Here is a 16,093-nt window from a genome sequence, read left to right as displayed (position 1 = left end):
TCTGGTGCCTCAGTGAATACAGCACTGGGCCTGGAGTCAGGAAGACCTGAGTTCAAATCCAGTCTCAGACACTTCCTAGCTGTGTGACCCTGGGGAAGTCACTTAACCTCTGATTGCTTGACAAAAAGAACTGGAGAAGGAAAGGACAAATCACTCTAGTATCTTTGCAAAAAAAAAAAAAACCCTGTGGACAGTTGGTCCACAGGCTCACAAAGAGCCAGACAGGACTAATCGACTGAAGGACAACAATAAAAAGAGACATAAAGGCATTAATCAGTGGAACAGATTAGATATACAACATAGAGAAGCAAGCAAGCACAGTAACCTGGTGTTCAGTAAAACCAAAGACCATAGCTACAGGAAAAAGAACTCACCATTCACCAAAAATTACTGGGAAAACTGGAGAGAAGTCTAGCAAAAACTAGTTATAGACCAACAATTCATAGCATATACTAAGATAAACTCCAAATGGGTACATGACTTAACCATAAAGCATGATATTATAAACAGATTAAGGAGCAAGGAAGAGGGGCAACTAGGTGGTGCAGTGGATAGAGCAGTGGCCCTGGAGTCAGGAGGACCTCAGTTCAAATCTGACCTCAGCCACTTGACACTTACTAGCTGTGTGACCCTGGGCAAGTCACTTAACCCCATTGCCTTGCCAAAAAAAAAAAAAAAAGGAGCAAGGAAGAGATTACCTTTCAAGTCTATGGATAAAAGAATAGTTTGTGACCAAACAAAGGATAGATAGGATCATAGAAAATGAAAAGAACAATTTTGATTAGGTTAAATTAAAATATTTTAACATAAACAAAACTAATGCAGTTAAAATTAGAATGGGAACAGGTAACTTTCAAGTTTTGCTAAGGGTCTTGTTTCCAAGATATTTAAGGAATTGATTCAAATCTCTAAGAATAAAAGCTATTTCCCTGATTGAAAAATGGCCAAATGACATGAAGAGCTTCTAAAGACAAATCTAATATGAAAAAATGTCCCGTCACCAATAATTAGAGAAATAAAAATTAAAACAATTCTGAGATTCCACTTCACATGCATCAGATTGGCAAAATTGACCAAAAAAGAAAAGACACTTGTTGGAAAGGCTGCAAAAAAAAAAAAACAAAAAAACGAGAGAGACAGAGAGAGACAGAAAAACACAGAGAAGCACATCAATTCACCTTCAGTAAAGCTAAATTTAGGTTCAGTCAATTAGGAAAGCAATTTGGAAATATGTTCAAAAGGTTATAAAACTGTGCATACCCTTTGACCCAGAGATACCACTGTTTGGTTATGCCCAAAGAGATAAAAGCAGATATGTGTTCATGCACATAGCCCAAAGAAATAGTTCCTAAATAATGTACATGGGCCTGAACCTTCTGTGTAAAAATGAGACATTTTATTCCCCTAGGCAGTGTGATCCTGGCATCCTAGCGTCCCCTGTCTGTTGAGGGGAGTAAAATTTCTTGGGCAGCACCAGCTCTGGGAGGTCTTTTTGTGAATAATCCCAAATTTGAGAGTTCAGGGACTGAATCTCTCAAGTTCAGCCGCTCTTACCCTGGGGTCCAGAGACTGGAGTCAGAGGATAGATTTTAGAGGGCCCATGACATGAATGAAAAAAAAAAAGCAACCATCTTTATTTTTACTAATCTTTGGTTTCTTTTGCAAATTATATATTTTATTTTATGCATTTAAAAATATTATTCTGAGAAGTAGACCATAGACTTCATCACTTTTTTTTTTTTTGGTGAGGCAATCAGGGTTAAGTGACTTGCCCAGGGTCACACAGCTAATAAGTGTCAAATGTCTGAGGCCACATTTGAACTCAGGTCCTCCTGCCTCCAGGGCCGATGCTTTATCCACTGTGCCACCTAGCTGCCCCCCTCTTTTCCAGTAAGAGAGAATGAATTCAGTTTTGTTTTTTGTTTTTTTGTTTTTTTGTCCTCTCAGAACCATGCACGTACACCAGCTTTTCTATACCAAAGAATGGGAGGGGGAGAAAGTTCTGTTTTCCACTTTCTCTCACAAGGAAGCCTGTACTTGGCACAGAGCTGGCAGCAAGCATCCCTTCCGTGGTTTTGGCTCCAGTAGGTTACACCTTCAATACTAGTGTAAATAATGGTCAAATGAAGAACTACGGGCAAGCTGCTGGAGAGGTCTCCTGGATTCACCATGGAAAAATTCGCTAGAATGGTTGCCCTTGTTTCTGTCTCTGTAAGCTTCTGCAAGTCCTCTGCGTTTTCTGCATTTTCTCTGGGGTGAAATAAAGGTTGTCCTCTCTGATCCTCATTTATTACATTGAGGGCTTGCTGAGAACCTTTTTAATCTGTTTAGGGAAATCAAGACACAAACTATAACCTAAGCTATTATGGGAGATTTGTTCAAAAGAAAACCTGGGATACGGGGATAAAAAGTCAGAGAAAAATTGGCCTTTATCAACTTAGGTTCTAGAAACAGATTTCTCCACATGAGCCCAGGACCATGGATTAAAAGTATGCCACAAAATAATTATTCAATGAAACAATTTTTCAGTTTGAAAATAGGCATAATTTTCTTTTTTGTCCCTAAAATTATTCCTAAGGATGTCTGATGTATTCCATACCAAAATTGTCCATGGCCAAAATAGTTAGACAGTAACAACTTACAGAAGAGAAAACTGCTTACCTAATCCAACAACAATCCTATCCAATAAACTTAACATGCCAGGCATAGTGCTAAGCAGTCGGAATACAATTAATAAAAAGAAAACCCTCAATGAGCTTACAATTTAAAGGGAAGTATAACACACAAAAGGAGGCAGGAATGGAGGAAGGAACAGGACACAAAGGGGTAGCCAGCACTGGGATATTGTGTTCCCTAGAGTTGAAATTATGCAGGGCAGCAGATGCAAAATGGAGGGATCTAAGAGTCCAGTTTCTGCCCTCTGTTATTGTTGTCCTTTGTTCTCAAAGAGGACCAATGACAACACAAGAGTCACTTGGAGAAATTTGGTACTCCATGCTCCAGAGAGGACAGAAGAGAAGAGAAGACTGAGAGGAAGCAGAATGAATCCCAGCTTGGGCTAGCAGCATGACAGTGGGTTTAGAAGTTATATAGGTGGATAAAAGGTAGAGGTGAAAGCAAGTTCTTTGTGGGTAACATCTATTGGTTAGGACATGGCTTCTAATTTGTTCGTCTCAGTTAAGAGCTAATCTCTCCACCAATGGCCATCTTTGGACCTAATGGCTAGAGAACCGAGGATGACCACTACTGAATTATATTATAGTTTAGTATGTAACCATGTCAGGAAGTTCTTTGACTTACTAAATTCACCTTCCAAGACCAACTGTCAAGAAGCAGGTCTACATAGAAGCATAAGATGGTGAAAGTGCATTTGACCATTTTCCCTACCTGTCTGGACAATCTTGCTCTCTTCGCTATCTAGATTTTTTTTTTGTATGGATATCACCTCAATCTGAACTCCAAACATATGGCTCCTGTTTGGCTCACAACCATATAAACATCTGGGATTGGCTGAAGTCAGTTAATTTGGTATACCTTGCCCAAACCTTGTCAATCCTCCAGGGACTATATTGTGCTCTGAACATCGTTTTCATTTAAACACGTGAATATATTTTTCAGCGTTTAAAAGATCAAGGTCTGACCGACCCTGGGGTAGAAGCAGATGGACAAGCCAGTCTTTATGTTCTATTTCTAAAATCCATGAGTCTGTAAGCCTCATGTTGTTGAATCAGCATGACCTCTTTTGTTTTCCTAAAGACTTATTTCAACTGCTTCAGCTCTAAAAGCACACCCATTAGGGAAATTAAAAGTTTGGCAGGTAGATTTTCTTATTCATGTTCCTACTGATGAAAATATTTTAGGATGATCTTGCAGAAACTGAAGCCTTCCACCCTGAGTTATTTTATTTGTACTAGAGTTCCCTTCTAGACCTGGTCCTTCAGAGGAAGACCAAAAATTTATGAACTTAATTAAATGTAAGTATCTTCCAGCAAAAGCAAAAAGTGGAGAAACCATCTTTTCATTTTGCAATTCTCTTCTTTTTTTCCCTCTTTCCCTGGAGGGGGGATTTGGCTTCAGGAAGAAAATAGACATTTCCAATTGGTGAAGGAAAGGGAAAATGCTATTTGAAGTAATCAGATGTGACAAGTCACAGATAATGAATTATACAGTCGGTATATGACAAAATATCAAAAAGGAATGAAAGGGTGATTGGGGATAGAAATTTTCAGATGGAATTTTCAGATTTAAGATATTGGAAAAGAAATACATCTGTGATTCAAAAGTGATTATGTTTCCAAGAAGTTCAAAGAGAGTATAACATAAGTGTAAGCCATTTTAGGTAATAGAAATCCATTTAATATAATATATATTATTAAATATCTTTACATAAGGGAATGCAAAGAAAAATCAGACGTGTTGAATATTAAACATTTCTCGACTTCAAGGAAATAATCTGATAAACATTATAGAACATCTAGAATATAAAGTATTTGACTATTAAATGACTTAAAGTTGTGTATAATGCAAGACAGGGAATAAAATAACTTAATAAATCCAAGAAAGAAAAAAAATAAATATCTGACATCTTGATTCATCAAAGAGAAGATTCTACCAAAACACATAAGAGAACTAGGAGACAAATTGAAATAATGTTTATTAGCAGACAAGTTTTCAAATCATATTTTCTCTTAGGTAGAAGCACAATCCAGATTTAAAAAGAGTAGTCAGATGTGATTTTTAATCTCTAAATTAAAATCACTACTAACACCCATCATTCTTAATTTTTTCCCTTTTCCTAAACACTCAGAAATCTTTCATTTCTCTATAAGATTGCAATCATATCTCTGGTTTCCTGTTAAACACATGATACCTTTGGCTCTAACCCAGCCATCATACCACTAACTACTTTGCCCTCAGGCCTTATGCCTCACAGCTGAGAAATCCACCTTGGAGAGCAAAGCAGACTCACTTCATTTAGGAGGCAGAGAACTGTGCTTATGGTTGGGAAGATGGCTTCAGAGGAACTGAATTAGAAGGAAAAGAATATGAATTAATTATTTTAAATACACAGAGGAGAGTAGAAGAGAGTTCAGAAAAAGAAACAGTTAAACAGGGTAGTATTGGTGCTGCCATATTAAAATTAATATATAGGGGTGTTTTTTTAAGAAAATGCCTCATGGTTTCATATACAATCTTTTTCAGTTCTTTGTATAAGGAAATGTTCTTGCTGTTGATGTCTGTCAGGGTCATAATTTTCCTGACATGAAGTCTAAGTTTGCCCCTCAGCAATTTCCTTCCATTGCTTCTAGTTCTATCCTTTGAAGCTAAGCAAAATAAATCTAATTCCTATCCACATGACAGCCCTTCAAAAAAGATAGCCATGATCCCCTCTCCCCAACCCCCACACCGGATTTTCATCTCCAGACCAAATAGCCCCAGTTTTTTCAAATGATCCTTACATGGCATGAACTTGAAACCATTTACTGCTCTGTTTGCCTTCTGCTGGACAACCTCTAGCTAGTAAATTCATTTTATGAGTTGACTGAGAACTGAACACAATACTCCAGAAGTGGTTTCACCATTGCAGAGTACATCTCCTTATCCCTGGATTGCTTTTTGCTTTTCCACTTAAATTGTAGGTTTCTTTAGGGCAGGTTTTCTATATAATTGGCTCTTTCCCACAATGCTTAATAAAAGATTTTCTGAATTCAGTAGGTACTCCATAAATGTTGATTATTTCACAATTTTTAAAGCTACTTTCTCTAAGGATTGTTCAAATCCATTGTTCAAACTGTGATCCAACCTTCCATTTTGTGAAATTGGAGGCACAGAATAGAAAGAACTAAAAGGAAGAGGAAGAATAAAAAAGATCACTGGCTCTAGAATCAAACTTATGTGACTCTGAACAAGTCACTTAACCTCCCTGAGTCTCAGCTGCCTCACCAATAAAATGAGGTTGGATTAGATGTCCTTTGAAATTTTTTCTAGCTCTAAATCTAAGATCCTATGGAATCAGAACAAAGAGAGAGAGTCAGAGAGAGAGTCAGAGAGACAGAGACAGAGAGAGACAGACAGAGAGAGAAAGCTTACAAAACCTACTACATTTGAAAAAATGGTTTCCAATTTCATAGGATCATAGATTTAGAGCTAGAAGAGATTTCAAAGGCCATCTATAGATATCTATATCTATGTAAATGTACACACATTTATATGTATATATGTATATATGTAGGTATGTATTATATAAAATTGATGTTACCCACACGGACGTGATTACCCCACACGGCTGTACTGGAAGCTAGCATTAAATCAGTCTATAGTGCTCAAATGAAGAAATAATAAGGCTAGTCTACAGAACATGTCAATGTTCTTCTGATGATAATATACACCACTACACATTTTCCTTTATTCTTTTCCTAAATCATATTAAGTTTTGGGTTCCCATTAGTATAATTGACCTGAGCATTAGAGATAATCACAGTTAAAAAAAATTTAACAAACTAGAAAGCAGCATTTACATCTTTTATGGCAAATTCATTTTTTCAGATTGCTACATTTTCTTATGCTATTCAGCCATCCATGCCATTACATTGAGATACTTTGGGGTTAGAATGTGGATCAGACTAAGGATGTAGCAAGGATGATCAGCTCTGCACCTGCCAATGTCAGATGAAGGAGGGTAGGGGGAGGCATTGGGACATTTGCCTTTTTCTTATTCTGCAGTAACTCTCCTTTAGGGACCATGGAGAACAGAGGAGTTATTATGTGCCACTGATAAGGTTTCAGAAAGCATATCTTCCAGTTCTTTTCATTTTCTAGGATGGGTCATATTTTCTCCTATTTCTCTGGGGTTTCAACTCCTGATTAGTAACTTTTGTTCTGCACTTTCCCGTACAGAGATCGTTCTCTTTGGCCGAAAAGAGGAAGAAGAGAAATGTTGAGCAGTTCTATCTCCATTCTGTTGTCAGTTTTCCTCAACCTGTCCACCCCAAGGAGCCATGCTATCCCTCCTTTGATCCTCTTCTCTTCCTTGAATAGATAAAAGAAATTAATTTTTGCGATCTTCAGCTTTTCCTTGCCAGGCTTATTTCACTCCGACCTCTAAAACTCCCAACTGTATTTTTACAGAATCATTTCTACACTTTGACATTCACCCTGACACTATCTGTCTTGCTCCTATCTTTTTTTAGAATCTCTTTTAAAAATCTAAGCTGATTGACAAGTTTTCTGGGCATCCACCTCAGTCTCCTTATATAACTTCCCTTTTCTTTCACTTTGGAATCAATTTTCTTAGTATCTTCGGAATTTCATTCTTGAGAGCTTTCTATCTCTTCTAGGTTTACATGCCCCATGGAATTTCACTCAATGGGATCTTACTTATTGTTCCTTCTGGCATTTTCTCTAGCTGTACCCCATGCCTAGAATGCTCTCCCCTCCGCATCTCTACCTACTGACTTCCCTGGCTTCCTTTAAGTCCTAACTAAAATTTCATTTTCTATAGAAAACCTCTCCCAATCCCTCTTAATTCCAATGCCTTATTTTGATTTTTCCTATGTATAGCTTGCTCATACGTATTTGTTGTCACATTTGTGAATATTTATTGCACATTTACGCACTTATTTACTTGTTTTTTTCTCCTATTTAACTATGAGTTCTTCTAGGGAAGGGTCTGTATTTTGCCTCTTTTTGTATCCTCAGTGCTTAGCACAGTGCCTGGCATAGACTAGGCACTTAATAAATGTTTATTAATTGGCTGTTCCTTTGATCTGAGACCTTTGAAACTGGTTGACTTTCCAAAAATCTAGGGTATATGCCAGACTATGCCTGGGTTTTCTCACCTTTATCAAAAATTCTAAGAAGTCATGTTCACTTACTCCCAAGTTTCCCATCAGTTTCACCCCAGCAACCAGTTTCTCCCTGTTGATAACAATTAGATTCACAATAGAATTTGCCTTTTATTTAGTCCCCTACCTTTTGAAGAATTATCATTAGGGCAAATCAAGAGAGTATTAAGTTTCTCAGCTTTTGGCAGGGAGATAACAGTCAAGCACATCATTTAAGTCCCAACCCTCCCCCACAGTATTATATTATGATTCTGTGCCATTCCTGTGATGTGATTCCTCAACTCCACATCTATTCCCTATCTCTATCTAGGTGTAGTATATACCAATGACAATATCACTTATTTATCTTCTTCCATTGATCTTCACCCAAATCTATTCCACCATGGTTCTACCTCTGATTCCCAAATATCTTTACATAAATATGCCTTCTCAATATACAATGATATTCCTTTTTTATTTTATTTATCCTGTTCCACCTAATAAAGTACACCTTCTAGATCCACATCTCAATTATGGAGTTCATTTCACTAAGTCTCAGCAATCTCTAAGAGACAAATTTATCTCCTTGCCTTTGGATTTCCATTTTATCTTGCTTATTGGCTATACATAGTCCATTTTTAAATGGAGAAGCCAAAGCCATAGATTGTATTACTGACTTCTTTTTTCACTTCTGTCTCCTATGACCTTCTGGATATCATTGTTGATATTCCCCCAACATAATAATAACTTTCTAAGGTATCTAACTTTGTGGACATACATACACAGTTTTTTTTCCTTCTCCATTCCTTTTAAATGTAAAGCTCTTTTGATTAGATTTGTGAGACCCTAGGAGAAAAATGGGGACAACTAGATGGCACAGTGGACTTGAGCATTGGACTTGAAGTCAGGAAGACTCATTATCCTGAGTTCAAATCTGGCCTCAGACATTTACTAGATGTGTGACCCTGGGCAAGTCATTTAACCCTGTTTGCCTTAGTTACTCATATGTAAAATGAACTAGAGGAGAAAATGGCAAATCACTCCAGTTTCTTTACCAAGAAAACCTCAAATGAGGTCACAAAGAGTTGGATACGACTGAAAACAACTCAACAACAAAAGAGAAAAAATTGTTTTTACCAGCTCTTATTATCTATTCTCCATCCCAGAACCTGTCATTCCTATATTTTAAGCTGAAGTCCAAAAATCTAAATGCCACTTTCTGACAACTTTTTATTAACCAAATATTCATTTCCCAAATCTGCCTCTCTCTTCTGAATCCATTACTTACAATTGGCAACAGGGTTGAAGATACTACCTGTGTCCCTGTAGCCTTCAGATTCTTGTCTAAAATTTTATAATCTTTAGCAATGACTTCTAGATTCCTTTTGAAGTATCATTTGTGCCTACATTTATCACCAGAAATGAGTAGTAGATGTCCAGATTGACAAGTCTTGGGAGGTTTTCTGTAATGGCTTAAATACCTTCCACAGGATGACAGCAGACCTCTCTATTTTCATGTTGACACATAGCTACTTTATTCTTTCTTCCCCTGGTCTCTGTGGGATGATCTCTTATCTGAAGGATCTGTGGGTTTAGTATGTCATTACATAAAGGACAAGTGTCTGGTTCTAATTATTAACATACAACTCCCTTCTCATTGTGAAAAGACTTAGCATATTTGTTTCTTAGCTCCAAGAACTCAGCAGGGGTTTTTCCCCTTTCTTCTCTTCATGACATACTTCTATCCTTAAAACTCCTGACACACACTAAGATCTATCTGCTTCTTCAGGTCTTTTTCCTTCTTTGAAATCCCCTTTTCCAAGAAATTTCATTTAAAATAATTGCAGACAACATAAAATACTTGGGAGTCTACCTTCAAAGACAAACCTAGGAACTGTATGAACACAATTACAAAACATATTTCATACAAAATAAAGACAACTAGAAACAATTGGAAAAATATCAATTGCTCCTGGGTAGGCCAAGCCAATATAATAAAAATGACAATTACACCTAAATTAATTTACTTATTCAGTCAAACTACAAAGAATTATTTTATAGAGCTAGAAAAAATAAAATTCATCTGGAGAAACAAAAGGTCAAGAATATCCAGGGAATAAATGAAAAAATGTGAAGGAAGTTGACCATAGCAATACCAGATTTCAAACTAAATTACAAAGCAATAATCACCAAAACAATCTGGTACTGGCTAAGAAGTAGAGTGGTGGATCAGTGAAATAAATTAGATATACAATACATGGTAGTAAATGACCATAGTAATCTAGTGTCTGAAAACCCAAAGATCTAAGCTTTTAGAACTTACTGTTTGACAAAAATTGCTGGGAAAACTGGAAAGCAGTCTAGCAGAAACTAGGCATAGACCATCATCTCACATTGTGTACCAAGATAAGGTAAAAATGGGTACATGATTTAGACGTAAAGGGTAATATCATAAGCAAAAGAGGGCAGCGTGGAAAAACACACTTGTTAGGTCCATGGATAAGCGAAGAGTTGATGACCAAACAAGAGATAGAGAAGATCACAGGAAGTAAAATGGATAATTTTTATTTCGTGAAATTAAAAAAGTTTTGCACAAACAAAACCAATGCAACCAAAAATAGAAGGAAAACAGGAAACTGGAGGGGGAGGGGAATTAAAGCAAGTTTTTCTGATAAAGGCCTCATTTCTCAAATACTTAGGAAACCAATCCAAATTTATAAAAATAAGATCCATTCCTCAGTTGATAAATAGTCAAAGGACATGAACATACAGTTTTCAGAAGAAGAAATCAAAGCTATCAAGAGTTGTATGAAAAGATTATCTAAATCACCATCAATTAGAGAAATGCATATTAAAACAACTCTGAGATACCATCTCACACCTATCAAATTGGCTAACATGACAGAAATGGAAGATGACAAATGCTGGAGTAGATGTGTGAAACTACGTTCGCTAATGCATTGGTGGAGTTGTGAACTTTTCCAACCGTTCTGGAGAACAATTTAGAACTATGCCTAAAGGACTATAAAACTGTGCATACTCTTTGACCCAGTAATACCACTACTAGATCTGTACCCCAAAGAGATAAGATTTTTAAAAAATCAAATGAACCTATGTGATAAAAAAAAAATTTATAGTATCTCTTTTAGTGGTGGCAAAGAATTGGAAATTGAGGGGATGCTGATCAATTGGTGAATGGCTGAACAAGTTGTGATATGTGATTGTGATGGAATATTATTGTACTATAAGAAATAATGAGGGGCAACTAGGTGTCATAGTGGATAGAGCACAAGACTTGGGGTCAGGAAGACCTGAGTTCAAATCCTACCTCAGACACATAACACTCACTAGTGTGTGACTCTGGGCACTTAACCCCAATTGCCTCACTTAAAAAAGAAAAAGACATAATGAGCATGGAGCAGCTAGATGGCGCAGTGGATACACCACTGGCCCTGGATTCAGGAAGACTGAGTTCAAATCTGGCCTCAGACACTTGACACTTACTAGCTGTATGACCCTGGGCAAGTCACTTCACCCCATTGCCTCAAAAAAAAAAAGAAGAAAAGAAATTATGAGCATGATGGTTTCAATAAACCTGATAAGACATATATGAACTGATACAAAGTAAAATGAGCAAAACCAAGAGAACATTGTACACAGTAGCAGCAATAGTGGAATGATGATCAACTGTGAAAGATTTAGTTTCTCTGATCAAGGCAATTCCAAAAGACTCACGAAGAAAAAAGCTATCTACAAAGAGAGAACTGATGAATTCTGAGTACAGATCGAAGCATGGTTTTTTCACTTAAATTTTCTTTTTCTTTCTTTCATTCTTTTTTTGCAATGTGGTTAATATGGAAATATGTTTTGCATGACTCCTCATGTATAATTGATATCATATTGCTTGCCTTCTCAATGGGTGAGGGAGAGAACTGAGAACTCAAAATTTTTTTAAATTAATGTTAAAATAAAGTATAATTACAAAAAAAATAAAAATGTCTTCTTTCTACTTTAAAAAGGAACAGTTCATTCATCCTGATAACCAAGAGAGTTGGAAGGCATTCCTTAAGCTCATTTACTTTTTCTTCTAAGAGGGAGATCATCTGCATTTTGAGCATAGAATCAAAGTCTCAACTATTGTAGGAATACACATGTCACACTCTCAATGAAGGTCACTGAAAAAGTATACATATTTTCTGTACTTACTGGAAACAAAATGCTTGGACTTTGTCTTTCTTGCTAGTCATTCTCTTGGACAATTGAGAATTCCAGCAGATGTCTAGCCTGAGGAGTTCTATAGCAATTCTAAGTTTTAATTTTAATTAATAACATACCATTTATCCTTTGCTCCATGGTCATTGTTGAACCTTGGTCTTTCAGCCCAGCTACACAATGAAGTTATCTGCCCAATGCCTTGTGGACTTGACCTTTGGATTGGAGACCAATGATGGTTATAGAGGAAAAAGCTCTCCAGCTGGAGACTTCAGAGGAAACTGGACTCAAGCAAACATAAATAAATGCATATGCATGTATTCTATTGAGAATTTAAAAGTAACATATCATCTAGTTCAAAGTTCTGTTAACTTGGCTGCTACTTATTTACTACAGCCAGAACCTCATTCTGACTTCACTTCTCCTTAACATCTCATACTGGAGTTTGATCCTATTTCTACCTCAGATACCACTTTGACCCTATTGGCCCCCTGAGTCAGCTCCCAGCTTCTTGACCTTGGCTTTTTGTAGAGTTTTTGAACCCTCCCTGCCAATTCCTCAGCCAACACTCCCTTCCCACACCAAGAGTGAATGCAATCAGCATCATGAATCCTGACCAGGGCTGGGTGACTGTACATTACCTGATATTTTAGATCCCGAGATTCAATGCACCATACTGCATGAACTCTAATATTATAGCAGCAGTCTTTTTGTTTGGAAGCTTTTCAATCAGCCTTAAGGGGAAACTAAGAGAACTCTTCTTGCCATATGTAGAGCAGAGTAAAACTGATGATTACCATGGAGTTCATTCCCTCTGGCCCACAGCCATACTTGACTCCCATCCCATCCAATCCTCCAGATTAACCAGGGTCAGGTTTTGTCAACACTTGGAATGGAAAACTTCCAGAGAAAACCCCAGGTGTTACAAGAGGTGTGTTGATGATTCAGTGGCTGGCACTCTCCCTTCTGAGTTAGTAATTAACCCCAGCACGCTATTACTGGCATGCTGTTCTGCTGGTTTCTGTGGTTTACATAGTATGAAAATAAGGCTCTTCTCTCTTAAGGCAGGCTAGGCGTGGGGGCTATAATGCACCTGGGCTTGACTAAATTCAGATTGACGTGGCCTTCTAACTGAAGCTGCCCAGGACTTTCAGTAGAAGGCCTTGATTGCTTTAATTCCTTTCCAGAAAGGACTGATTGATTGACTGAGTGGAGTGAATGAAAAGCACTGTGCTAAGTGCTAAGGATACAAATATGAAAAAGAGACAGTCCCTGGCCTCGAGGAGTTTACATTCTAATAAGGTGAGACAACATACATAGAGTAATGTTGGACAGAGAAGGTTATTTTGGTCTGAAAAGTCACAGAGATGATGAATGATGCCGTAGGGCAGCTGATTAACACATCCTTTCTGAAAACGGTAGAAGTGTTGTTTGATTACTGTTTCCATAGACGAAAAGATGGATGGGGTTAGGATGGGGAGGATAAGGCATCAGGAGAGACAGAGAGAGAGATACAAAGAGAGAGACAGAGACAGAGACAGAGAAAGAAGAAGGTTGGGAGAGGTTAAGTTCTTTTAAAAAAAAAAAGAATATCAGGGACACCATCTATGTAGCTTCACATCTTTTAAGTGATAGCTGAAGAAATTTTCAGTCTATGGTCTGTAGCATTGCTTGAACTCCTTGTAGATGATGTGAAATATGGATCTATTCTAAACCAATGACTCCTCCTAACCTTTTTTATGTCATGGACCCCATTGGAAGTCTGCTGAAGTCCATAGACCTTTTCAGAGTAATGTTTTGAAATAACTGAAGGAAATGCTAAATTTCAGTTAGAGGTTAGAAAAAATAAAGATAAAATTTATTTTTCCCATCCAACTTCATGGACCCCAGGTTAAGAACCTCTGTTCTAAAAGAAGGTCACCAATAGCCTGCAGTTTGCAAACATGGCAATAGACCACAGACACCTGGTTCTCTGAGTGGCCACTGTGATAGTTCTCAAAGGAACTGGGGGAGGGGAGTTGCAATGAAAAGCCCAAAAGAAACAGCAATCAAGCTATATTATGCCTTTTCTCTGACCTTTTTTCATTTCATCATCTGCTCATTCACATTCAGCTTCCTTCATTAGAGCCCACCTTCATGAAATGAAAAATGCTTATGTCAGATGGATACTCTATTCTCCCAAATTCCTCCCACTGCAAGCTGCTTAGAAATCAGGCACCTTGAGAAGGAAAAATTGGGATGGGGATAAATAAATCTTTCTGGCCTAGATGTCTTTCCCAGTCATTACCCAGATGATCAATTCTAAGTTTACATATTAGTTGAGATATATTTAACTCAGCTCATATTGTCAGGAATTCCAGGTGGTTGGGGAAATAAAAAATGCTTTCCACAAAGATTTGAGGGGGGAAAGAGATCATTAATCTAATGTGGTAGATTTGAGGAGATTTAACTGCTACTGGCAGGTTGAACCAGTTAAGTTTTGCTATCTTCTAATATCAAAGAGTTTCTGACAGTGCCCGAAAATTGGTTAATTAAAGATCCATTCAGAAAACAGGGTAAATGAATGAATTAAAATCTAGACCACATTCATAAACTTGATTACAAATCACTTGCTGGAAGATATAAGTAGACATATGCCATCAGTCAATCAACAAACATTTATTAAGTACCAACTATTTGCTAGGCACCATGCTAGGTACATGAATACAAAGAAAGAAATAATCTCTACTCTAAATGAGCTTACTTTACAGAAGGGGAGACATGTGAGATGTGTATGTTTGTATATATATGTGTGTGTGTGTGTGTGTGTGTATGTATATATATAAAATATAAAATAGATAACATATATATAGCATGAATATAAAGGGAATAAATATTAGGTAGCTCTCACTAGAGGTCACTAACAGTTGGGGGTGGCAGGTATTGGGAAAGGCTTTATGTAGGCAGATGGATGGCATAGTAGATAGAACATAGGACCTCCAGTCAGGAAGATCTGAGTTCAAAAACCAACTTCAGACACTAGCTATGTGACCCTGGGAAAGTCACTTAACTTTTGTCTGCCACAGTTCCCTCATCTGTAAAATGGGGATAATAATAGCACCTACCTCCCATTGTTGTCATGAAGATAAAATGACATAATATTTCAAAAGTGCTTAGCAAACTTTAAAGGCCTATATAAATGCTAGTTATTATTGTTGTTATTTAGAAAGTAGTACTTGAGCTAAGAACTAAGTTTTAAAGGAACAGAAAGGGATTCTATAAGGCAGAAGTGAGGAGAGAATATATTCTAGGCATGGAGAACAGTCAGGACAAATCACAGAGACTAGAGATAAGAATATTGTGTGAATGGGGCAGCTAGGTGGTGCACTGGATAGAGCACTGGCCCTGGAGTCAGGAGGACCTGTGTTCAAATTCGGTCTCAGACCAGACAATTGACATTTACTAGCTGTGTGGCCCTGGGCAAGTCACTTAACCCCATTGCCTAGGCCCTCCCAAAAAAATATATATATATATTTATATATTATATATTATATATAGTGTGTGAAGAACAGAAAAAAGACAATTTTGGCTACATCATTGATAATGGGAGAGGGAGTAATGTACAATGAGGCTGGAAAGATGATTTGAGGTTAATTTGCAAAGGGCTTTAAAAGCTAAACAGAGGAATTTTTATTTTATCCTAGAAGCATTAGGGAACCACTGAGATTTATTAAGTAGAGGAGTGACACGGTCAATTCTGTGCTTAAGGAAAATCACTTTAGCAGTTATGTGGAAAATAGATGGAAGTATGGAGAGATCTGAGGCCAGGAGATCAATTGGGAAAATGTTGAACTAATCTTGGCAAAAGGTGCTGAGGACCTGAACTGAAGTTGTGGTAATATGAGTATTATTGAGAAGGAGTCAGTCAGCTATGAAAGATTCCATGAAGGTAAAAACAGCAATATTTGGCAAATGACTGGATTTGTCACATGAGGGAAGAGTAGGGAGTTGAGGATAAAACTGAAGTTATCAAGCTGGGAACCTAGAATAATGGCAGTGCCCTTGACAGATAGAAATAG

General features: G+C 37.3%; 1 long non-coding RNA gene across 1 annotated transcript; it reads right to left on the bottom strand.

Moving 5' to 3' along the window:
- Window positions 1-6,567: 6,567 nt before the first annotated feature.
- Window positions 6,568-12,985, bottom strand: LOC114053755. The gene is made up of 3 exons (XR_003570418.1): window positions 12,677-12,985; window positions 12,158-12,316; window positions 6,568-7,029 (listed from the first exon to the last, which is right to left on the bottom strand). It is a non-coding gene; the product is annotated as an uncharacterized LOC114053755 (long non-coding RNA).
- Between the last annotated feature and the right edge of the window lie 3,108 nt (window positions 12,986-16,093).

This window comes from Vombatus ursinus, unplaced genomic scaffold (assembly GCF_900497805.2).
Source record: "Vombatus ursinus unplaced genomic scaffold, bare-nosed wombat genome assembly UNPS02014812.1, whole genome shotgun sequence".
Classification (NCBI taxonomy): Eukaryota; Metazoa; Chordata; class Mammalia; order Diprotodontia; family Vombatidae; genus Vombatus; species Vombatus ursinus.
This window is presented reverse-complemented; position numbering and strand designations above follow the sequence as displayed.